The following is a 25,643-nucleotide window of genomic DNA, read 5'->3' on the forward strand; positions in this document are numbered from 1 at the left end:
TTCCAAGAAAACATTCTTGGCACCCCAAAGCCTAAGAATGATAATAAGCCAGAAGTTGAAGGTACTTGAAATGTATATGAAGAGTATATTGTTTATAATGCAGAAAATAAAAAAAACAAAAACAAAAACAAAAACAAAAACAAAAAAAAAAAAAAAAAAAAAAAAAAAACGTGGACTCAAATGAAATGAAGGAAGATGCAATCATCCAAGAAAAAAAGGTTGAACTTTATACTGCAAGAAAATGTAAGAAGAAAACTAAACATATAGAAATATTATTTGAGAATAGTCATTGAAATGCCAGTAACTCTACCAGTGAGCTAAGGCATTGGAGACACTCACTTCCACAAGGGGACAAAATCTCAAAAATGCACCTGGATAAAGAATTAAAACAAGATCTACAAAGTTTGATAAATGAGTTAGGAATGTTGCAAGCAGAGTCCCTGACATTGGATAAAGAAAAAATACCATAAGAAAAAGAGGTAGATTCACCTCATGACACTATATATTCTATTTATTTTTCCTCTTCCTCAATCCTTCTGTGCAATTGAATTTTCATATGATAAAAATACTATGTTCAAATGCCTGCTATCTGTACAATGTACATTGAAAGTTGCATTAAGAAAATTATCCAGAAAGTCTTTTTTTATAGTTTTTATTTTGGTCATCTAAATTACACCATCAATTTCCAAAATATTAGGCATATAACCAAAGAATTTTCTAAATCAGACATACAAATTGAAATATTAGACTAGGTAACCAAAAGAACAAGGATAAGCCTAAAGATAATTCTAACACAAACTAAAAGAAATATAAGGAACTTAAATTATTTTTATGTAAATCCTTGTAATATATGATATTTGAAAGAATTATGCTTTCTATGGTCATTTTTATTTTCTTAACCAAATGTAACGTGTTGGGACTTAAAATACTGAAAACATAAGCCAAACTTGGGTAATTTCTAAAAAATGCATCTGATTAAATTAATACATTTATGATGATCTGATTATTCACCTTTACCGATATAACTAAAATCATGACTTTTTGTGTTTCAAAACAAAATGAAACACAACTTTGCAAATTAATCATTTAATATTAGTTCTCAAAAGGACATTAATTTACTATTTCTCTATTCCACCACTAATAAATTAGAGAATTGAGACTTAAACCTAGATTTTCTCTCTTCAACTTTGCTGTTCCTCTTCTTGCATTTACTTGCTTTTTCTAAATATATTTTAATTTGCTATAGGTACCTGTCATTTTAGCACTTAGAAATAATGTAAAATGGGAGAAAACATGGCAAAACAATGGCAAAACACTGACTTGTGCCATGGTTGTTCAAGAGACTGGCTTTAGATACTACTAAATTAGTATAGTTCATTCATTGAGTTTTATTTTTTGGAAGAAACATTGAAAGTCAGGGAGTCAAATCCCCTTATGAATGAGGAAGAGTTAGGCTTAGAGAAGTTAGACTACATAGCTGGAGTCTGTTGGCTCATATATACTTTTATGTGTCTATCTTATAATTATCATTATCCTTTCACAATAATAACTGAAGATAAAAGAGGATAGTGGAGAGAGAAGCAAACTCATTGAGTTAGACTTACATTAAAGTGCTGCTTCTAATGTGTTGTTACCTTGAGCAAATCTATTGATTTTACCAGGCAACTGATACTAGAAGCAGAGGTTGATCTGACTTTATTGAGGGAGTTTCCTCACTTGGAGTCACTCAAATTGATGATCTTAAAAGTCCTGTCCAAAAATAATGAGAGTATAACTATCATTAAATAGTAATCTCATTTGATCTTCATTCCTATTCCTATAAAGTGCTTGGACATATTTACAGACAAGGAAATAGAATCTCAATTTGGTATTTAAGCTTAAAACTTCTGATGAGAAACTCAATGCTAACTCTGAAATCTATCAATCTACAACTTTCTATCTCTCTACAAAGTACTAACTATTGCAAATTATTTCTGAATCAAATGTGGGGCTTATACCCAGAAATACTAGATTCTGCTATTAGTTTTATTAGCATGATTTTGACCAAGTTATTTAATGTATCTGTGCTTCAGATTCCTCATCTACAAAATGAGAGCATTAGACTAAGTTTTATTTTGCCTAATTTTTTTTCTTTTCTAAAAAGATTTTGATTCAGTACACCTGCACAGGGAATAGCACTAATATTCCATAATATAGCAGTCACATTGCCTAAATCTCACTCTCCTCAGTTTCCTGTGTTTTTAGTCCAATATTTCAATGACTACTTTTAGGGCATTTTTTTGTTTTTGTTTTTTGTTTTATTTTTTTGAACTTGACAATAATGGAAAAAGAAATGAGAAATGGGATTGGAAACAATCATCCTATAGTTAGAAATGAACTGGGTCTATTTGTTTGTCATAGGGACATGGTAAAAAAGGCCAAAAATAAGTCAGCTATTTTATCTCTTTATCCCTGTCTGCTTGTTAAAGGAGAGAAATGAGAGAAGCATGTGAAAATAGGATGAGAAAACAAAATGAGATAATTAAGCTATCATTTTTGAAAATGAACCCATTTTTCTGCTTTCTAAGAAAACTTATAAAAGTATGACCAGTTTTGAATATTATATAAAAAATGAAGGTTATATATATTGAGGATAATGTATATTTCAAAATAAAAGTAGAAAAATTAAAATTAGCATAACATAGCATCAAAAGTCTAGTACTTGTACCTGTTACCATATAAATATATATATGAAATTTTATGTATTAAAGAACATATATTTTATATAAATATATATAAACACACACATATTTAGACACAGAGAGGCAACTAGGAATAAAGTGACAATGATACTAACCTTTCCTTTAAGGTGGAGAAAAAGCATCAACACAACGAAATGGACTCATTAGAGAGAAAAGATGATCAATTAACTAAAAACAGAAGAGATGGCAAAATTAATGAGCTATTTTCTATGGAGAGCCATCAGCTTGGTAAAGATGAAGAAAACACAATTCCTGGGGAAGAAATTCCAATAATGAGCATTTCCTCCAGGGAAAATTTAGCACTCTTGCACCATTTTTAAAGGAGTAAGTTTGTCAAAATATTCCATTGGAATATTATTATCAAATATTAAAATTCATGGTATGTTTAGTTTGCTCTAAAAATCTAGATACTGATTCACTCTGCATCCACTTGTTTTTTGCTGAGAAAGGAATTAAGGTCCCATTAATGTATATTGTTCCTTACTGTAAGTATGTTCTTTTATTTTGGAATTGTTATATCAGTGTATATTGAAAGAATTACATAACCTATGAGGGGTTCCAAAAGAATAGCATGAAATAAAAGATATGGATGGCAAGGAGCAAAGCAAGGAATTTTCAAAAGTTTGCAAATGTATAAATAATAAGTGCTAATGAGATATGAGAATAGGTTTACAGCTACTCCAAAAATTAGTTAGATTCTTTTAGATGTTAAAAAGTTTCCCATCAATATAGAAATGTTTAAGAATGAACCAACTGAAGTGCTTATCATGAGCCAAGCACTGCGGATACCAACAAAAAACTCAGAAAACCTTCAATCTCAAGAACCTCACACTTTTAATTGCAGACATGCAAATCATTAAAAAGATCTAGTTACCAACACATCACTCTGTAAGACAGGCCTGAGGAGAAAAAAGTTAATGTCCTTTTACTTTTTCAAACGTTATTATTTTATTTATTATAAAATTTTTGACAATATATATGCATGAGTAATTTTATAACATTATCCTTGTATTCATTTTTCCAAATTATCCCTTCCCTCCTTCTACTCCCTCCCTTAGATGACAGGCAATCCCATACATTTTACATGTGTTACAGTATAACCTAGATACAATATATGTGTATAAATCCAATTTTCTTGTTACACATTAAAAATTAGATTCAGAAGGTTTAAGTAACCTGGATAGATAGACAATAGTGTTAACAGTTTACATTCACTTCCCACTGTTCCTTCTCTTGGGTGTAGTTGTTTCTGTCCATCATTGATCAACTGGAAGTGAGTAGGATCTTCTTCATGTTGAAGATATCCACTTCTATCAGAATACATCCTCATACAGCATTGAAGTGTACAGCGATCTTCTGGTTCTATTCATTTCACTCAGCATCAGTTGATGCAAGTCTTTCCAAAACTCTCTGTATTCGTCCTGCTGGTTATTTCTTACAGAGCAATAATATTGTATTACCATCATATACCATAATTTACCCAACCATTCTCCAATTGATGGACATCCATTCATCTTCCAGTTTCTAGCTACAACAAAAAGAGCTGCCACAAACATTTTGGCATATAGGTCCCTTTCCCTTCTTTAGTATTTCTTTAGGATATAAGCCCAATAGCAGCAATGCTGGATCACAACTTTGAAAACTTTTGGGGCATAGTTCCAAATTGCTCTCCAGAATGGCTGGATTCTTTCACAAATTAGTGTCCCAGTTTTCCCACATTCCCTCCAACATTCATGATTATTTGTTCCTTTCTTCTTAGCCAATATGACAGGTGTGTAGTGGTATCTCAGAGTTGTCTTAATTTACATTTCTCTGATCAGTAGTGATTTGGAACACTCTTTCATGTGAGTGGATATAGTTTCAATTTCTTCATCTGAGAATTGTCTGTTCATATCCTTTGACCATTTATCAATTGGAGAATGGTTCAGTTTCTTATAAATTAGGGTCAATTTTCTATATATTTTGGAAATGAGACCTTTATCAGAACCTTTAACTATAAAAATATTTTCCCAATTTGTTACTTCCCTTCTAATCTTGTTTCCATTAGTATTGTTTGTACAAAAACTTTTTAGTTTGATGTAATCAAAATCTTCTGTTTTGTGTTCAATAATGAGCTCTAGTTCTCCTCTGGTAATAAATTGCTTCTTCCTCCACAGGTCTGAGAGGTAGACTAATCTATGTTCCTCTAATCTATTTATGATCTCATTCTTTATGCCTAAGTCATGGACCCATTTTGATCTTATCTTGGTATATGGTGTTAAGTGTGGATCCATATCTAATTTCTGCCATACTAATTTCTATTTTCCCCAACAGTTTTTTTTCAAATAATGAATTTTTATCCCTAATGTTGGTATCTTTGGGTTTGTCAAACACTAGATTGCTATAAATGTACCCTTTTTTGTCCTTTGTACCTAATCTGTTCCACAGATCAACTGGTCTATTTCTTAGCCAATAATAAATGGTTCTGGTGACTGCTGCTATATAATATAGCTTTAGATAAGGTACACCTAGACCACCTTCATCTGACTTTTTTTTTCATTAGTTCCCTTGCAATTCTCAACCTTTTATTCTTCCATATGAATTTTGTTGTTATTTTTTCTAGGTCATTAAAATAGTTTCTTTGGAGTCTGATTGGTATAGCACTAAATAAATAAATTAGTTTGGGGAGTATTGTCATCTTTATTATATTCGCTCAGCCTATCCAAGAGCACTGAATGTCTTTCCAATTATTTAAATCTGACTTTATTTTTGTGGCAAGTGTTTCATAATTTTGCTCATATAATTCCTGACTTTTCTTTGGTAGATGGATTCCCAAATATTTTATATTCTCAACATTTGTTTGGAATGGAATTTCTATTTGTATCTCTTGCTGTTGCATTTTGTTGGTGATATATAAAAATGCTTAGGATTTATGTGGATTTATTTTGTATCTTGCAATGTTGCTAAAATTCTGAATTATTTCTAATAGCTTTTTAGCAGAGTCTTTGGGGTTCTCTAAGTATACCATCATGTAATCTGCAAAGAGTGATAGTTTGATTTCATTTCCTACTCTAATTCCTTGAATCTATTTCTCGGCTCTTATTGCTGAGACTAGCGTTTCTAGTACTATATTGAATAGTAATGCTAATAGTGGGCAACCTTGTTTCACTCCTGATCTTACTGGGAAAGTTTCCATTTTTTCTCCATTGCATATTATGCTTACTGAAGGTTATAAATATATGCTACTGATTATTCTACGGAATAGTCCATTTATTCCTATACTCTCAAGAGTTTTTAGTAGGAATGGATGTTGAATTTTATCAAATGCCTTTTCTGCATCTATTGAGATGATCATATGGTTTTTATTAATTTGATTATTAATATGGTCAATTATACGAATAGTTTTCCTAATATTAAACCAGCCCTGCATTCCTGGTATCAAGCCTACTTGATCATAGTGTATTATCCTGGGGATGATTTTCTGGAGTCTTTTTGCTAATATCTTATTTAAGATTTTAGCATCAATATTCATTAAGGAGATTGGTCTATAATTTTATTTCTCAGTTTTTGATCAACCTGATTTAGGTATCAGTACCATATCTTTGTCATAAAAGGAGTTTGGTATGACTCCTTCATCCCCTATTTTTTCAAATAGTTTACATAACATTGGGGCTAATTGTTCTTTAAATGTTTGGTAGAATTCACATATACATCCATCTGGTCCTGGGGATTATTTCCTGAGGAGGTGATTAATAGCTTGTTCTATTTCTTTTTCTGAAATGGGACTATTTAACCAATTTATCTCCTCTTCTCTTAATCTGGAAAGCCTGTATTTTTGGAGGAAGTCATCCATTTCACTTAAGTTATCACATTTATTGGCATAAAGTTAGCAAAGTAATTCCTTATAATTTCTCTAATTTCATCTTCATTGGGGGAAAGATCCCCCTTTTCATTTGTAAGACTAAAAATTTGATTTTCATCTTTCCTTTTTCTGATCACATTTACCAAAGGTTTATCTATTTAATTGGCTTTTTCATAAAACCAACTCTTTGTTTTATTTATTAATTCAATAGTTTTGTTTTTTTTTTTACTTTGAATATTATTGATTCCTCCTTTTAATTTTTATATTTCAAGTTTGATTTTTGGTTGGGGGTTTTAATTTTTTTCTAGCTTTTTAAGTTGAAGACCCAATTCGTTAATCTTCTCTTTCTCTATTTTGTTCAAATAAGCATCTAAAGATTTTGGTATGATGTCTCATTGTCATTATCTTGGGTGAAATTATTAATTGTTTCTATAATTTGCTGTTTCACCCAGTCATTCTTTAAGATGAGATTATTCAGTTTCCAATTACTTTTTGGTCATTTACCCATAACTTTTATTGAATGTAGTTTTTATTGCATTGTAATCGGAGAAGAAGGCATTTATTATTTCTGACTTCTTGCAGTGAATTTTGAGATATTTATGTCCTAATATATGGTCAATTTTTGTATAGGTTCCATGAACTGCTGAGAAGAAAGTATATTACTTTCTATCACCATTCAGTTTATCCAAAGATCTATCATACCTAGTTTTTCTAATGTTTTAATTTATTTCTTATTTGTTTTGTCTAAATCTGAGAGTGCAAGGTTGAAATCTCCCACTATTATGTTTTTACTGTCTATTTCTTCTTGCAACTCTCTTAACTTTTCCTTTAGAAAGTTAGATGCTATACCACTTGGTGCATATATGTTTAGTATTGATATGGCTTCATTATTTATGCTACCTTTTAGCAGGATATAGTTTCCTTCCTTATCTCTTTTAATTAGATCAACTTCTGCTTTTGCTTGATCTGAGATAAGGATGGCTACCCCTGCTTTTTTGTCTTTGCCTGAAGCATAATAGATTCTGCTCCAACCTTTTACCTTTACTCTGTATGTATCTCCCTGCTTTAAGTTTGTTTCCCGTAAAAAACATCTTGTAGGGTTCTGACTTTTGATCCAGTCTGCTATCCGTGTCCATTTGATAGGAGAGTTCATCCCATTCACATTTACAGTTAAAATTACTAATTCTGTATTTCCTACCATCATATTTTCCACAGATTATGCTTTTTCCCCTTGACCCCCCCTTAACCCTTCCCCAATATTTAATTTATAGACCCCATTTGTGACGTGCAGCCCTCCCTTTTTAGCATCCCTCCCCCCTCCTTCCATGTCCCTTCCCTTATTCCAGTTTTCATTTTCCTTTTTCCTCTTCCCCCCTTTTAATGAGGTGAGAGAGAATTCTCTGAAAAACAAATATATCACTTATTTACTCTTTGAGCCTACTATGATGAGAGTAAGATTCACACAATGTTTCTCCCCCTTTCTCAATTTCCTCAGATGTGGTAGATATTCTATGGCTCTTCCTGGGATGTACTTTCCCGCTTTTTATCACTCCTTCCTCTTTTTCTGATACTACCCCCTTCCCTTTTCTACTTCTTTTTTATGTTAAATCAGTAAAATTAAATTATCCATGTGGACTTTCTGTATATCCACAACAGAGATACAGTTCTCAAGGGTTCTGTTTACCTTTTTCTGTTTCTGTTCAGTCTTGTGGATGTACATCCAATTTTCTGTTTAAGTCTGGTTTTTTTCTTTTGTTTCATTAAATGACCATCTTCTTCCCTATAAGAAAATTCTAAACTTAGCTGGGTAGTTTATTCTTGGTTGCAATCCTTGATCTTTTGCCTTTTGGAATATCAGGTTCCAGGCCCTTCAATCTTTCAATGTGGAGGCAGCCAGATCTTGAGTAACCCTTATTGTGGCACCTTGATATTTGAATTGCTTTTTTCTAGCTGCTTGCAATATTTTTGCCTTTGTTTGTTAGTTCTGCAGCTTAACCACAATATTCTGTGTTCTTTTTTTAGGGTCTTTTTCAGAAGGTGTTCAATGAATTCTTTCAACGCCTATTTTACCTTCTGCTTCTATTATCTCTGGATAGTTCTCTTTGATAATTTCCTGTAAAATAGAAACTAGGCTCTTTTTTTGATCATACTTTTCAGGAAGACCAATGATCCTCAGATTAACTCTCCTAAATCTATTTTCCAGGTCTACAGATTTTCCCAGTAAGTATTTGACATTGTTCTCCAGCTTTTCTTTTCTTTTTTTTTTTTTTTTTTTTTGGTTTTGTTTTGTTTGACAGATTCTTGGGTTCTCAATGAATCATTCATTTCTATTTGTTCCGTCCTGATTTTTAATGAGTTATTTTCTTCATTCACATTTTTAAATTATTTTTGTATATGCCCAATTGAGTTTTTAAATGAATTATTTTGCTCTATTGAATTTTTTTTCCATTTCCCTAATATTTTAGAGAGTTATTTTCTTTTTCCAATTCAGAAATCCTACTTTCTTGAGACTTTTTTATTTTTTCCAATTCAGAAATCCTACTTTCTTGTGATTTTTTAACCTTTTCCAATTCTCAAATTTTGTTTCCCTGCACCTCCTCTGAATTCTTTATTTTTTCCAACTCAAATTTCAGGACATTGTTATTCTCTATCATAGCTTCTCTTTCCTTTCCCCATTTTTCTTCAAACTCTCTTAACTTTTTTAATAGCCTCTTCTAGGAGAGAGTTATGTGATGGGGGGCAGGTATCATTCCCCTTTAGGCTGTTATCTGCAGACTCTCTGCTATTAACTTCCTCGGGGTTGGATACACGTTCTTTCTCTGTGTAGAAGAAATAAATGGTTTTCTTTAGCTTTTTACTCATGGTTAAAAATCTTTTGGGGGTCTGTCCTTGCGGTATGAAGTTTATTTATTTATTTCTTTACCAGCTTCCTCCCAGACTGGATGGATGCAGTATACACTCTATTTAACTTATCATTGTTGTTAATATCATAGTTGATAAGTCCCTGGGAAAGGAGAGAACCCATTTTCTTCACCTATACTTTACCATAGTTTACTTATGTGAAATTTATTTCTCCTTCTTATTTGTAGGACATATCTTGTTATTTTTAAATACCTAGAACGTATTTCATAGTATGTTTCTTATTTCAGTATTACAGAGGATTTCTGTATAGTCTCATCAACAAGAGTATTTTCTCTAGAGGTCAAAAAAAAAAAAAAAAAGAACTATCTCTTACAGCTTACAATGTAATGAATAGAACCCAAGGTTCATATAACTTGACTTACAAAAAATATATTTATGTTAGTTACCATGGTTAATATTTTATAAAACTTAGAATACAGTGTAAAATGATGGAAATAATATTTGTTGATTACTCAGTTTATATCTACAAACATTACAGTTTTCTTCTCATATTCTTGTCCTTTTAGAATCTTAATAGCAAGCAATTTGGAATATGAACAACTGAAAAAATAAATCATTGGTATTCTATTACAAGTTAAGATTTTTTGACCAACATTTTGAGGTATCTCAAGATTTTGTTTTGTTTTGTTTTGTTTTTTCTGAGGTAATTGGTGTTGAGTTATTTGGCCAGGGTCACACAGCTAGCAAGTGTCTGAGATCACATTTGAACTCACATCCTACTGACTTCAGGGCTGGTGTTATATCCACTGCACAATAAACTGCCCCCAAGTTTTTGTTTTTGTTTTTTAAGTAAAGAAATTCACATGTTAATTCAGAATTATTTTGTATTTCTTTTAAAATTTTTTTCAAGGGACAAGCTAATTGAAGGGAGAACAGAGGTATAGAAATATGATGGAATACTATTATAATGAGAACAATATGGTCAAGTCAAGCAATTTTGAAAGAATAAGGAACTTTTATCATTCTTATCAGTATAATGAGCCATCATAATTTCAGGGGACAAATGATGAAACATGCTACTCACCTAGATAGATAAAATGCTACAGAGTGTAGAATGAGACAGATTTCTTTCTGGGTTTTTTTTTTTTTTTTTTTTTTTTTGGACATAGTGAATGCAGAAATTAGTTATTTTGCTATACATATTTATAATCAATGTTTTAATGCCCAATTGTAAAGAGTTCAGGTAGAAGGGTAAAAAAGATTTGGGAAACTTAAAAAACAAACATTTATAAAAGAGGAAAAGATCAGTATTTATTACAAATTATGGCTATGAGATGAAATACTGTTTCTGTGGTTTATGTGATTGACTAGAAACATGAAAACCTTATGATTTTGAGGTAATCTATATTAAAATCGAATATTTTATACAACAATACATTTCATGTTTATATTAACACTAAAATAAATTATTTGTCTTTTAGGCTTGTAAGGAATACATTAAATAAAAATAATAAGGTATTATAAAATCTGATAAAATATAAATTAATTTAGAAAAATATGCAATTTTCTGTCAACAGAAAAGAATCTTTTTCTGCATTATAAACATAGGAATATTTATTCAGAAAAAGGATAGCATTAGAAATAGTCTTCACGTGAAATGTGTCCATGTTAATGCCAGAAAATTAATTATGTTGCTGGAGTTTCCTTCATTTCTTTCATAAGTAAGATGAAGAATATTGGCTAAGTATAAGAGATGTTGTAACTATTTGTGTTAATTTTCATAAGGTTGCTAAATCAGGTTCTGGGTAGGTATGGGGCCTAGTGAATAGTCAAGAAGACCTGAATTTGAAGCTGTTCTTAGGCTCTTGGCTAACTGTATGACTTTGGATAAGTTACCTAACACCTCTTATAGCCTGTTTACTCATTTGTAAAATAATTATGAGTAGTGATTTTGTCATGAAATTTTTGTTTGGATGCTGTGAGATAATGTATAACAAATAACTGCTGTGAAAAGCTTAACTTGCTATCTAAATATAAGTCATTGTTATCATTTCTCTTTATTTTACAATAATTTTACATCAACTTATTGCTTTACCTTTATGTATTTTATAGGATAAAGGAGAGATGGCTGCAAAAACACTTGATGATCTCACTCAGTCACTTGAGACAGATACAGTGGACTGTAATTTTCCTCCCTCAAATCATATTAAGGGTAAGATTCATTTTAAATTTTCCAATGGATACCAGTGTTTAACAGTAACCAACAGTAACCAAATAATCAACAAAACCAAAGTTTATATCCAAGAAGAAAACACAGGTTCTATTGCATTGACCCATAGTAGAATAGAGATGACTTTGTATTCTTGGAGGCTCTAGTATTGGTATCTAATCCCTGGCAGACTTTTGCCAAGCTAAAAATGATTATTATTTCAACTTCTGGGTGATTATTTTTCCAACTATAGAAGTAGTCAAAGATGGCTCACTATGGATTCCAGTGCAAAAAGCATACTGTGTGCCAAATACACAAATTTTAGATAAGACAAAGTCCTTGTCCTTAGTAAATGTATATAGTCTATGAGGGGGAAAGAGCTTATATAGATAAATCTAATTTTAAAACACCCAAATAATTAACAGTTAAATGATAAAATAACAAGTAAATAAAGAGTATAGTGATATTGCTATGTGAAGTGTACAGTGGGAAAGAACATCAGCTATCAAGTATAAATTTTTTTTTTAAATTTGGAAGTAGCATTTGTGTTGTAAAATTTTAAAAGATGTGTATGAATTCAGTATGTCATGGGAGTCTAGGGGACTGGAATAAACATGTCTTACATGGGAATTGTCAGCAAAGAGACTGAAAAATGACAATGAAAAGTCCAGTTTTACTGGACAATATATAACAAAAAGAAGTAAATATGAAAAGGTAAATTATTAAAATTGTACAAGGACTAGCTTTGTGCGTATAGACAAATCAAGCAATTCTATATGTGCTATATTATTTAATGTGCATTATACATTTTGAATGCCAGCGTATAAGATCTATGAATTTTATTTGGTTGATAATAGAAAACATTGAAGAAATTGACATGATAAGTAAAGTTGTAGAACCTTTCTCTAAGTGACCAAAATATTAATAATCTTCAAAATGTTCTTAATAAATGTGCAACTTCGAGATTCTTTTTAGCTGTCTACAATAATCAAATATAAGTTATTTAAAATTCAATTTAAATCTATTGACAAAATAATATTTTGATATAATCTTAAAATTCACATGTAGAGATGATTTTATCAGTGCCAGAGGATCTGAATTCTAAATATACTGCTACTGTCCTGCAGAACTTAAAATCCTACTATGTTTATTTACTTGTATTTTTCTTTATGCAGATTCAATTTACCTTGGTGAATATCAGGAAGAAGTTCTTATGTATGAATCATCAGTAACATTTAAAAAGGCGCAATGGACACAACTCAAAAGAAAAATTAAGCGTGTATAAAAGATGATTAGTGAAATCCAGGAAAAATTCTCAGAAATAAGTAAAAATAATCCCAATTAAGGCATTACAAAGTAGAATGTGATAGAGAATTCTATGGAGGCAGGTATGGAACTCATAAGTTTAAATAAAGACTTGAAAGCATTTCTCTTTCAGTGAAGCATTGTATTATAAAATTTAATGTAAAATAAAGAAAATGTGAGATTAGGAAATGAAAAATGAAAAATCTTTAACATAATAGTATAATGAACCCTACAATGAATCCTTTTTATTCAATGGCATGTGGTCCATCTTCCTGTTTGGAACAATTTCCAGTAGCTGCCCATTTTTACTTCATCATGTTATGTTTTGAAGCACAGATTGTCTTTAATCAACATATATTTATCAGGTGCCTTGTGTGTGCCAAGCACTGTTGGGGGCACTGAGGGTGAAAGGCAAAAAGTGAAGTGCCATCAGGAAGTTCACATTCAATCCAAGAATATGGCATATAAATATAAATGTAAACACAAAGTCAGAAAATTTGGAGCAGGAAGGAGGGCATGATTTTCAGGGCAAAGTAGTAGCAGCAACTTCAAGTAAAGAAGGTAACTAAACAAGAGTTTTAAAAGAAATTCTAATGGAGAGGGAGGTTAGGAAAGCAGCAGTGCACTCCAGGCTGGGAAGACACCCTGCACAAGGGTGTAGCTTTGGGAAATGGAGTTCTGTGTTGTCCTGTATAGAACCACAAGAAGGACACTGACTGGATTGTAGACTGCAAAGAGGGGAGTAATGTATAATAAGGTTAGAAAGGTAGTTTCTATTTCTAATATGCCATAAATATCTGCTTATTCAAATTCCTCAGCAAATGTCCTAGTCCCCTGTTATATACAAAACAATTTGTGAAACTTTAGAGCAGATAAGAGAAGAATATAACATGGCCTGAGCTGTAATGGAGCTTACAACCTCGGAAATGGTAGTGTTTCTCTTGATGATCTCATCGGCTCCTCATGAGTTCCCTCAGCACCCTTATGGAGGGATGATTTCCACAATTATATACACTCAGCCCTAGTTTTTCTCTTGAGCTCCTTCTATACTTCGCAATTTTTTTTTCTTTTTGGAAATCTCAAATGGGATGTTGCCCTTAATAGAAATACCTTTCTTCCTAAGCCCTTCCTCTTCTAAATATATCTATTATCAGTGAGAGCACCTTCTTCTGATTCACCCAGGATTGCAACCTTAAGAACATCCTTAACTCCTTCTTTTTATAATGACAAATTTTCTGCCTTTCTAGCATCTCTCCTAATGGTCCATTTCTATTTAATTACAATCATCAGTATAATGCAGGCATTCATTGCTTTTGCTTATTTTATTCCTCTTTCTTTCTCTGAATGAAGCCTTCCACACACTAACATTCTTCAAAGCTACCAAAGTGATTTTCTTCAAGCATCAATCTTGCCATGTCTTTTCTCCTCCTCCTTTAGTAGTATTGGTTGCTTATCACCTCCAGGAGTAAATATAAACTTCTTTTTTTGGCACTTAAAAGCTTTTATAACTTGATCCCTTCCTGCTTTTCAAGTTTTCTCACACTTTACTGCTCTCCCTAACTCAGAGATCCAACTAAACTGGCCTACCTGCTTTTGTTTTTTCTTTCTTTTTTTTTCTTTTCCCCCCTATGGTATGTAAAGACTTGTTTTAACATTCATTTTTAAAACATTTTGATTTCTAAATTTTCACTCTTCCTTCTTCTCTTTTCTCTTCCCTATAACTATATACAACTTGATATAGATTACATAGGTGTTATCATGTAAATCATATTTCTATATTAATCATGGCAAGATAAACAACCTAAATGGGAAAAAAAACCCAAACCCAAAACCAAAAAAAAAACCCCAAACATGAAAATAGTATAATTTGACCTGCATTCAGGCTCGCATCAGTTGTTTCTCTGAATGTAGATAACATTTCCTCTCCTGGGTCTTTTGATATTATTTTAGATCATTGTGTTGCTGAAAAGAGCTAAGTTATTGATAGAGGATCATCAGCCAGTATTGAAGTACAACTCTGAAAGGTAAACCATCGCATGTTCCTCCACTTTATTTATGATTTCATTCTTTATGCCTAGATCTTAGACCCATTTTGATCTTATCTTAGTATGTGGTGTTAAATGTGGGTCCATGCCTAGTTTCTGCTATACCAATTTCTAGTTTTCCCAGCAGTTTTTGTCAAATAATGAATTCTTATACCAAGATTTGGGATCTTTGGGTTTATCAAACACTAGATATCAAACACTAGATTGCTATTTTTATTCACTATCTTGCCCTGTGAACCTAACCTATGCCACTGATCAACTACTCTATTTCTTAGCCAATATCAAATGGTTTTGGTGACTGTTGCTTTATAATACAGTTCTAGATCAGGTACAGTTAGACCACCTTCAATTAATTTTTTTTCATTACTTCCCTTGAAATTCTCGACCTTTTGCTCTTCCATATGAATTCTGTTGTTATTTTTTCTAGGTCATTAAAATAGTTTTTTGGCAGTCTTAATTGGTATAGCACTAAATAGATAGATTAGTTTAGGGAGTATTATCATCTTGATTATATTTGCTCAGCCTATCCAAAAGCACTTAATGTCTTTCAATTTTTTAAATCTGACTTTATTTTTGTGGCAAGTGTTTCATAATTTTCCTCATATAATTCCTGACTCTCCTTTGGTAGATACATTCCCAAATATTTTATACTATCGACCGTTATTTTGAATGGAATTTCTCTTTGTATCTCTTGCTGTTGGATTGTTTTGGTAATGTATAAAAATGCTGAGGATTTATGTGGATTTATTTTGTATCCTGCAACTTTGCTAAAACTCTGAATTATTTCTAATAGGTTTTTAGCAGAGTCTTTGGGGTTCTCTAAGTATACCATCACGTCATCTGCAAAGAGAGATAATTTGGTTTCCTCTTTTCCTACTCTAATTCCTTGAATCTCTTTCTCGGCTCTTATTGCCATGGCTAGAGTTTCTAGTACTATATTGAATAGTAATGGTGATAGTGGGCAACCTTGTTTCACTCCTGATCTTATAGGGAAAGATTCTAGTTTATGGCCATTACATATGATGTTTACTGAAGGTTTTAAATATATGCCCGTTATTATTTTAATGAATAGTCCATTTATTCCTATACTCTCAAGCATTTTTAGTAGGAATGGATGTTGGATTTTAGCAAATGTTTTTTCTGCATCTATTGAGATGATCATATGGTTTTTATTAATTTGATTATAAATATGGTTAATTATACTAATATTTTTCCTAATATTAAACCAGCCTTGCATTCCTGGTATAAATCCCACTTGGTCATATTGTATTATCCTGGAGATGATTTTCTGAAGTCTTTTTGCTAATATCTTATTTAAGATTTTAGCATCAATATTCATTAAGGAAATTGGTCTATAGTTTTCTTTCTCAGTTTTTGATCTTCCTGGTTTAGGTATCAGTACCATGTCTGTGCCATAAAAGGAATTTGGTAGGACTCCTTCAATCCCTATTTTTTCAAATAGTTTATATAGCATTGGAGTTAGTTGTTCTTTAAATGTTTGGTAGAATTCACATGTAAATCCATCTGGTCCTGGGGATTTTTTCTTAGGAAGTTGGTTAATAGCTTGTTCTATCTCTTTTTCTGAGATGGGACTATTTAGGCTACTTACTTCTTCCTCTGTTAATCTGGGCAAGCTATATTTTTGAAGGTATTCTTCCATTTCATTTAAGTTATTGAATTTAATGGCATAAAGTTGAGCAAAGTAGCTCCTAATTATTGTTCTAATTTCCTATTCATTCGTGGTGAGTTTTCCCTTTTCATTTACAAGACTAACAATTTGCTTTTTCTCTTTTCTTTTTTTAATCAGGTTTACTAAGGGTTTGTCTGTTTTGTTGGTTTTTTCATAGAAATAACTCTTAGTTTTATTAATTAATTCAATAGTTTTTTTTTTACTTTCAATTTTATTAATCTCTCCTTTTATTTTTTGAATTTCAAGTTTTGTGTTTGTCTGGGGGTTTTTAATTTGTTCCTTTTCTAGTAATTTTAGTTGTAAGCCCAATTCGTTGGCTCTCTCTTTCTCTATTTTATGCAAGTAGGCCTGTAGGCCTGTAGAGACATAAAAATTCCCCTTATTACTGCTTTGGCTGTATCCCACACATTTTGGTATGATGTCTCATTATTGTCATTTTCTTGTGTGAAGTTATTAATTATGTCTATGATTTGCTGTTCTACCCAATCATACTTTAGTGTAGGATTATTTAGTTTCCAATTATTTTTGGTCTATTTTCCCCTGGCTTTTTATTAAATGTAATTTTAATTGCATTGTGGTCTGAAAAGCATGCATTTACTATTTCTGCCTTACTGCATTTGATTTTGAGGTTTTTATGCCCTAGTATATGATCAATTTTTGTATAGGTCCCATGAAGTGCTGAGAAGAATGTATATTCCTTTCTGTCTCCATTTAGCTTTCACCAAAGATCTATCATATAAAACTTTTCTAGTATTCTATTTACCTCTTTGACTTCTTTCTTATTTATTTTTTGGTTTGATTTGCCTAATTTTGAGAGTGCAAGGTTGAGATCTCCCACTATTATAGTTTTGCTGTCTATTCCTTCTTGCAGCTCTCTTAATTTCTCTTTTAAGGATTTAGATGCTGAACCACTTGGTGAATATATGTTTAATATTGATACTGCTTCATTATTGATGCTACCCTTTAGCAGGATATAATGCCCTTCCTTATCTCTTTTAATTAGATCAATTTTTGTTTTTGCTTGATCTGAGATGAGGATGGCTCTACCCCTGTTTTTTTGGCATTGCCTGAAGCATAGTAGCTTCTGCTCTACCCTTTTACTTTTAGTTTCAATGTATCACCCTGTTTCAGGTGTGTTTCCTGTAAACAACATATAGTAAGATTCTGACTTTTAATCCAGTCTGCTAACTGCTTCCTCTTTATGAGGCAGTTTGCCCCATTCGCATTTATGGTTAGAATGACTAATTCTATATTGCTTGCCATCCTATTAAGCCCTGCTTATGCTTTTCCCCTTTCCTTCCGTCTTACTCCCCTACCCAGTATTAAAGTGGTGAACACCACTTGCTTTTCACAGCCCTCCCTTTTTAGGATCCCTCCTCCACCTTAAAGTTACTTCCCTTATTTTACCCCTTTTCCTCACAATTTCTGTTCCCTTCCCCTTAGCTTACTCCTTCCCTCTCTTTTCAATGAAGTGGAAGAAGTTTCACCATAAATCAAATATGATTATTGATACACACTATGTTCATCTCCCTCCTTTCTTTCTCTCAGATATAATAGATTACCTTTGCCTCTTCATGAGATGTAGTACCACCACTTTACACTTTTTTATGATGTAATTTCCTTTCCACCTCTAGTTTCTAGGACAAACTATACATATGTCCTTTACATATTTTTATGGTAGAAGTATAGTTCTCAAGATTTCCTTTTACCTTTTTAGAAATCTCTTGAGTTCTGTATTTGAAGATCAAACATTTTATGTAGATCTGTTTTTTCATCAAAAATAGATGGAATTCATTTATTTCGTTAAATGTCCATCTTCTTCCCTGGAAAACGATGCTCATTCTTGCTGGGTAAGTTATTCTTGGCTGCATACCAAGTTCCTTAGCCTTTCAGAATATCATGTTCCAGGCCCTTCGTTCTTTTAATGTGGATGCTGCTAGATCCTGGTTATCCTTATTGTGACTCCTCCATATCTGAATTGATTTTTTCTAGCAGCTTCCAATATCTTTTCCTTTGTCTGATGGTTCTTGAACTTGGCCACTATATTTCTTGGCGTTTTGATTTTAGGGTCCCTTTCAGTAGGTGATTGATGAATTTTTTCAATGTTTTTTTTTTACCCTCTGTTTCCAAAACGTCTGGGCAGTTCTCTTTGATAATTTCCTCAAAAATAGTGTCCAAGCTCTTGTTTTCCTCACATTTTTTAGGGAGTCCGATTATTCTCAAATTGTCTCTCCTGGATCTGTTTTCCAGGTCTGTTGTCTTTCTAATAAGGTACTTGATATTCTTTTCAATGGTTTCATTTCTCTGGTTTTGCTTGACTACCTCTTGGTTTCTCCTTGAGTCATTCATTTCTACTTGTTCGTGTCTAATTTTCAATGATATATTTTCTTCATTCGCTTTTTTTATACCATTTTGTAATTGTCCAATTGTGTTTTTATCTTCTATGGAATTTTTTTTCCATTTTATCCATTTTATTTTTTAGAGAGCTGATTTCTTTATCCAGCTCACTAATCCTGTTTTCCTTGGAGTTGTTTGCCTTTTCTAATTCACTAATCTTGTTTCTCAATGATTTGATCTCTTTATCCACTCTGGATGACTTCTCCAGGCTCTCTTTCCAAGCTTCCCTTTCCTTTTCCCATTTCTCTTCTAGCTCTCTTGTGAGAGCCTTTTTGATTTCCTCTATGAGGTTCTTTTGTATTGAGGAGCAAATCACATCCCCCTTAGGGGATTCCTCTGGGGACAGTCTGTTTTTAGTCTCCTCAGTATTTGAAGTCTGCTCTCTCTCGTTACAAAAGCTGTCAATGGTTAGAGCCCTTTTGAATTTTTTGTTCATTTTGTCAGGAGCGGAATGGAAGAAAACAAATTGACAAGAGAAACAATTGGTCTGTTTTTGGGGGGATCGGGCTGGATGGTGTTAATGGGCTTCCTCTACAGACTGGGGGGGAGGGCAGCAGAGAGCCACTAACAGAACAGCGATGTCTGCACTACGTCTGGGCTCTCAGGTTTTGAGAATGCACTGAGTCAGTCCAGGTGGAAGTTGGGGGTGGCCGGGTTCTGAGAGATGCTAGCTTTCCGGGATTTTAATCTTCATCTCTGGTGTTTACACCCTCTCCTCAGCTCCTGGCTTGCTGCCAAGATGAAATATCCACACTGGGGTAAGAGTCTTTTTGCAGAAACGTCAGAGATCGTATCCCTCCCCCCTCAGGTCTGAGCTGTGTGAGCTGCCTGTCTCACTCTGGGTTGCCTGCCCTCAGTCTATGCACAGTCTGATTGACCCTCCCCTGAGCAAACACAGACCTTTTCTGGCGAATTTCAAGGATGTCTTCTCTTGGTGATTATTTGTAGGTTTCTTTTCTGGTCAAGCATTAATTCGGAGGCTTGTCATGAAGTAAGTCCTGAGAGAAAATGTGGAGCTCAAGCAGCTGTCTGCCTCCATGCCGCCATCTTGGCCGGAAGTTTTTAATAATCTTTCAAGACACATAACACAATTACCTGTAATTATTTTTTTTTCAAAATGCAATATTGAACTCTAGATTGGAAGGTGAAAAACAAAATAGAGAAAGACTACAGACAAAAATGGATCATCCTTCTTGTGTAAGTTCTGCTTTCGTGATCAGGATCATTCAACACCAAAATTAAATATTCAGCAACTACAAGATGAGTTCCTTCCTTTAAAGGACTAGCTGTTAATTCATATTTCTAAAGATGAAAATGAGAGATACCAACTATGTCATTCCCTCAGAGAAAAGACATTAATGTTAGAAATTACACAGAGAAAAAGTAAACCAGGTGAAGGATAAAATAAAGAAATATGAAGACCAAATTCATACAGAAAATGAAAAATTGAACAGATCATTTCTCAGAGAATAGTCCATAATGAAGAATTAACCCACATGCAGAGGGAAAATTTGAAAGTTCCTTCAAAAACAATTTAAAGATGCCCAAAACAAAGGGGTCTTCAAGGTAGGAACATCAAATTCTGTCCTGATGCTGTACAAGAACAGCTTCATGACCCTCACAATACTGACACTGGAAAACTAGATGTGATAGTAGAACAAAATAAAGACTCAGTTGATGAATATATCCATTTCAGAAAGAAACTATATAAACTTGAAAAGGAGAAGGCAAAAAGAGTGGTGGGTCTTTAAATAATATGATTTCACATGCATTTAACATTTTAAAATGTTCAATGTATTTTAATCGAGATAAATTAGGAATTTGTATTTTTAGCAGGTTTCTAATATTAGTCATTTTCTGTGTAAAAACTCAGACATGCAAAAAGGGAGAATGAGGAACCATTCATGATCAAAATCAACCCAATATCCATTTTTTAGATTTTTGATTTTGATTTTTTGATTAAAAATATTGTCTAGCTAGCCTATGGAATTTTAAATGCATAGTATTGATTAATGAATATAAATGGAGTAAGTAAATACTGATACATTTGTAGTTCTAATAATTTGCCTAGTATTCCATTTAATGTTGCAATGGAATAAATTGTTAGAAATACTGGAACAAGATAAATACTTAAAAAAATATGCTAGTAGTAATGTAACAATTCCAAGTAGTCATCCATACTGTAGGGCATTATAGTTACCCTTTTCATTAGCATTAAAACATGTTGATCAATCTGACTAGTTTTAATTCAGACTACTGTGGATTGATTTTAGAAATATTAAACAGTTGATCATATTTTTAATGAAATTATAAATATTAACCGTTTTTCTTTAAAATAATTTTGTTCAAAGACATTGTGATTATGCATTAAGAATGAATTTCGGTGTGTGATAATAAAATCCTTTTTTCAAAATGTACTTTTGCTTCCCTACTACATCTTTTTCACTAATACTTCTTGCATGATGTCCAGAACTGTAGTTTTTGGGATAACTACCTTTAATTTATTGAAAATAGATATTTTTTTACAGTCTACTACCAGTTCTAAGTGGAAAGACTATTAACAATTTCGGTAAAAAAAAATTATTTTTAGTTTTCATAATCATATGGTTGAGTCTATTTATTTCATAATGGGATTTTGTGGGATTTTGGATAATTCAATTTTGCCAATTTTCTTTACATGATTTTACAATGGTTTCTTTTAGCCTGTTTCCTTTCAAAAGGTTACCAGATATTGGTTGAATTTTTTTCTTTTACAAGATAATTAATCTTATATAATGTTATATAAATTTTAAATTTATTTTTAGCTATATTTATTAGTCACATATGCAATAATTTTCTTTACTTTATATTGATAATGCACAGGATTTTTAAATAAAGTATGTATATTAATACTCATACGTTTGTATTTTGTCTGTATATGTACATTTATGTATGTATGGGTGTCTTTGGCCTTTCTGCTGGGTTAGAGAATGAAATGAAATGAAATGATTTCCTTTTATGAATGACCTTTCACCATATTGTATAAGTATATGTATACATACATACTATGCGTATTTTAATATATATATATATATATATATATATATATATATATATATATATATATATATATATATGGAAGAGCTACCACATTTTCTATAGTTTCCTCCATTTTCTGTCCTTTGACTACAACCAGGAGTATAATTCATCTGCTTGCATAAAAAGGAACTGCTTTAAAAACTTGGCAAGGACAGTTGAAGATATGAATAGTAGCTGGCAACCCTCCAGTCTCCTCCCAACCCCCTTTTTTGCTTTCTTCAAATCAAATCAATCCCTTCAAGTAATTTTATAACACCTGACAAGCATAAGTGCCTATGATCATTCTCCAAGGTAAACTATGAGAGGAAAGAAAAAGCGTCATTCTTATAAAGACTTTTTTCTGAAAAATAGAACGTAAAAACCGCAAATGTTTCTATCAGTTCTAAAAATATATATATTCTACCCTCCCCCATCCCCCTACCTTCCATGTAAAATTGCACATAAAAAGCTTTATCCCTTATGTGGTTTTGGAGGTATTATAATTCTTTAGAAAATGGCTTGAGAAAATCTGATTTAAAGAAATGTTTTATGATGAGGAAGGAGAAACAAGCATTTTCTCCATGCTGAATAGAAGGTATGTGGTATGATCAAAAGAACTTTGTAGTCTTAAGAACAAAGTTCTGATCCTTTTCTCAGTGACTACTTTTATGACTTAACTGACTTAATCTCTTTGTATCTCATTTTCCTCAATTGCAAAATGAGGTGCTTGCATTAGTCTTTAAGAATTTTACTAGTTCTAAATCTATGATAACCATGAATATGTTCATGCAATTAACATAATATGAAAATATTCATATCAATTAATCAATTCATATCAATCAACATATCAAATCAATTATCAAAAATTAAAATAATATCAATAAAGGTACATTTATTTCATGTAATCTAATATTGACGTAAGAATTCAGTGGTAGAAATTATACATTCATATTTTTATCAGGAGGCAATAAGAAAACCTTATGGATTTCCAAAAAGAACTATTCATGACTTCAAAATCCACGATTTATGAAGAGATTTTAAAACAGAAGCAACTACAGAAGGAATTAGATGAAAGCAAAAGGAAAGTATGTGTGCAAAAATTCAGTAATTTGTCATTGATTAATGCAAAGTGTCTTCATCGTAACACTTTTTTTAAACAAATAATGTATTTTCTAACAACTGTGCCTGCCGTTTATATGGACAAGTACTGGAACATCTACAATTTGTAGCCATTTATAACATTTGTCTATTGGGATAAATATTTTCACTCATAATATTGTTTACCAATCCTTACAAAAGGATTGAGATTTTTTTTGGTAAGTAATAATAATGAATGAATCAGGTATATCATATTTTATGTAATCAAATATATATACACCATAAGCTGCTTGGTGGAAATATGAATAGAATTTTATATCTGGAGTTAGAAAGCTCTTGGTTCGAATGTGGCCTCAGACACTAATGGGGTTATCTAGGGGAAGTCAAGTAATTATTCTCAGGTTCTTCAATTATAAAATAAGGATAATAATAATAACAGCTACCTCCCAGAGCTACTTTAAGAAACAAATGAAAAAATAATTGTAAAGCTCCTAACACAGTGCTTGGCACTTAAGGAATGCTTGTTTCTCTGCTCCAGAAACACAAAAGTCAATAGTTTTAGTTATCTCTAAAAGTAATCATTGTTTGTTATACTTTGACAAACATCTCCTAATGTGGGGGAAAAAAACAAAAAACTGTTCATTTACCTGCTTAACTTTTAATAATGACTTTTATGAAGTAATGTTCCTAGTTTTAGTCTTTTCAAAACTTATTCTTTCATATTGCTATGGTTGGGAAACATTTCTAGTTTTCAGAAATCAATATTGGAAATGGAATAAAATTTATTTCCCAAATCATTTCGTTTCCTTTATCACTCATTCTCATTTTCCTCCCATGCCTTTTAACCCACACTGATTAAAATACTGCCTTTCAAAAAAGCTTTTGTAGATTGAAGTATGGTATGGAATGAACTTCAAAAGGAATAGCAAGGAAGCAATCAATCTTTGTCCATATGAATTAGCTCAATTAAATGGCATTCAAGGCAAAGTGGCACCATTTCTTCCCTTTCTTCTTTCCCTAATTAGGAGAGTAACTAAGCTACATGAGAATTGGGTGAAAGTTCTTCTTTGTTCAACAATTAGTCCATCACTAGTGAATGTCAGTTCTGTGAATTATGCTATGACAAGTTCCGAATAGGTTACCAAGAATATGGGAAAGCCATGCTCTCTTGTCTCTCTTGTCTCTTGAGAATTTGCACCCTCACTGGGAAGCCAATGCATAATAGGGAAAGTTCATTTATAATACAAATTATAGTAGAAGCCAGCACCAAATGAGCAATGTAAGCATTTGCTTAAGAGAGCAAGAGTGAGAGGCAAGGAGGCAGAGCAAAGGGGGGGGGGGGTGGACAAAAGGAGGGAGACAGAAAGATCACTATGGTTGGAGAAAAGATTAGATGATTCTTAATCTAGTTCTCTTCTTCTCAGCATGAAAAAATACCCACTTGAAAATTTCTGAGTTAGCAGCTCTGTTGAAGAGCAATTGCAAAATATCTAAATTTTACAACATGTATTTTAGATAATTGCATGAATATAAGTTGTCAAAAACCTACATCAGAAAGTTACTTTTCTAAAGACTGTTTTTCTTGAAAACATGTTTGTCACTTAGAGTATGAGCTTCATGATGTAGCTTAATAATCAACAAGCTTAATCTTGATTATTTTACACAAGACATCTTTGATGTAGTGTGTTGGTTTAGAATTAGGAAAATTAAGTTCAATGCATTCTCTGCGATTTACTAGCCAGAAGACCCCACGGAATTTTCTTAAGATTATTTACTTGAGGTAACTCTTTTAGACTTTCTAGTTTTGGATGGTTGTGATAAACACTGATGAAGTGTCCTGTTCTATTGAAACCATACATTTTGTTACATATGTTCTTTATCAAAACACAGGTTTTGTTAAAGAAAAAGAAAATCGATTGGCTTTTTGTTCTCCAGAAACAATCATTAAGAGAACTGAGTTTAATGGGGAGAATTCAAATCTTACTGATGACATATACTGACTGTGACCCTCAGTCACAGTCTGAACCTTTTCAGTGCTGTTAGGAAATATCGGAAGACATGAGCTTGCAGGTTTCAGTAGGTGAACAGTAACTGCCTACACCAAGGAAATCACAGGTCCTAATCACAGTAACTTTAGATCATGGTCATCTATGTATGGGAGTGTCATAATAGATAGATATATTTGTCTAAATATGTCAATGTATATAAAGACAGGAACATTTATATGCAAAAATTAGTTTCTTTGATTTCAAATTCTTTGATGTCTTTGATGTCTGTGCCTTTGCATATTCTAGGTTCCCTTTTTGCTCCAAAAATCTACAATTCTAATTTGAGAGAAGTCCAATTCCATATTGTTTTTTTTTCTTTTAAATAGCATTTTAGTTTTCTAAATACATGC

The 25,643-nt window shown here is 32.2% G+C and overlaps 1 long non-coding RNA gene and 1 pseudogene across 2 annotated transcripts; one reads left to right on the forward strand and one right to left on the reverse strand.

Moving 5' to 3' along the window:
- LOC141543986 (dnaJ homolog subfamily A member 1-like) overlaps positions 1-25,643 on the reverse strand; it is a 231,113-nt pseudogene that overhangs the window by 92,831 nt on the left and 112,639 nt on the right.
- Positions 243-13,036, forward strand: LOC141544629 (uncharacterized). Of its 2 annotated transcripts, none has more exons than XR_012482718.1 (3): positions 243-479; positions 11,557-11,656; positions 12,829-13,036. It is a non-coding gene; the product is annotated as an uncharacterized LOC141544629 (long non-coding RNA). The 2 variants fall into 2 exon arrangements; XR_012482719.1 differs by lacking the exon at positions 243-479 and adding an exon at positions 2,860-3,065.

The sequence above is a fragment of the Sminthopsis crassicaudata genome, chromosome 5, assembly GCF_048593235.1.
Source record: "Sminthopsis crassicaudata isolate SCR6 chromosome 5, ASM4859323v1, whole genome shotgun sequence".
Lineage (NCBI taxonomy): Eukaryota > Metazoa > Chordata > Mammalia > Dasyuromorphia > Dasyuridae > Sminthopsis > Sminthopsis crassicaudata.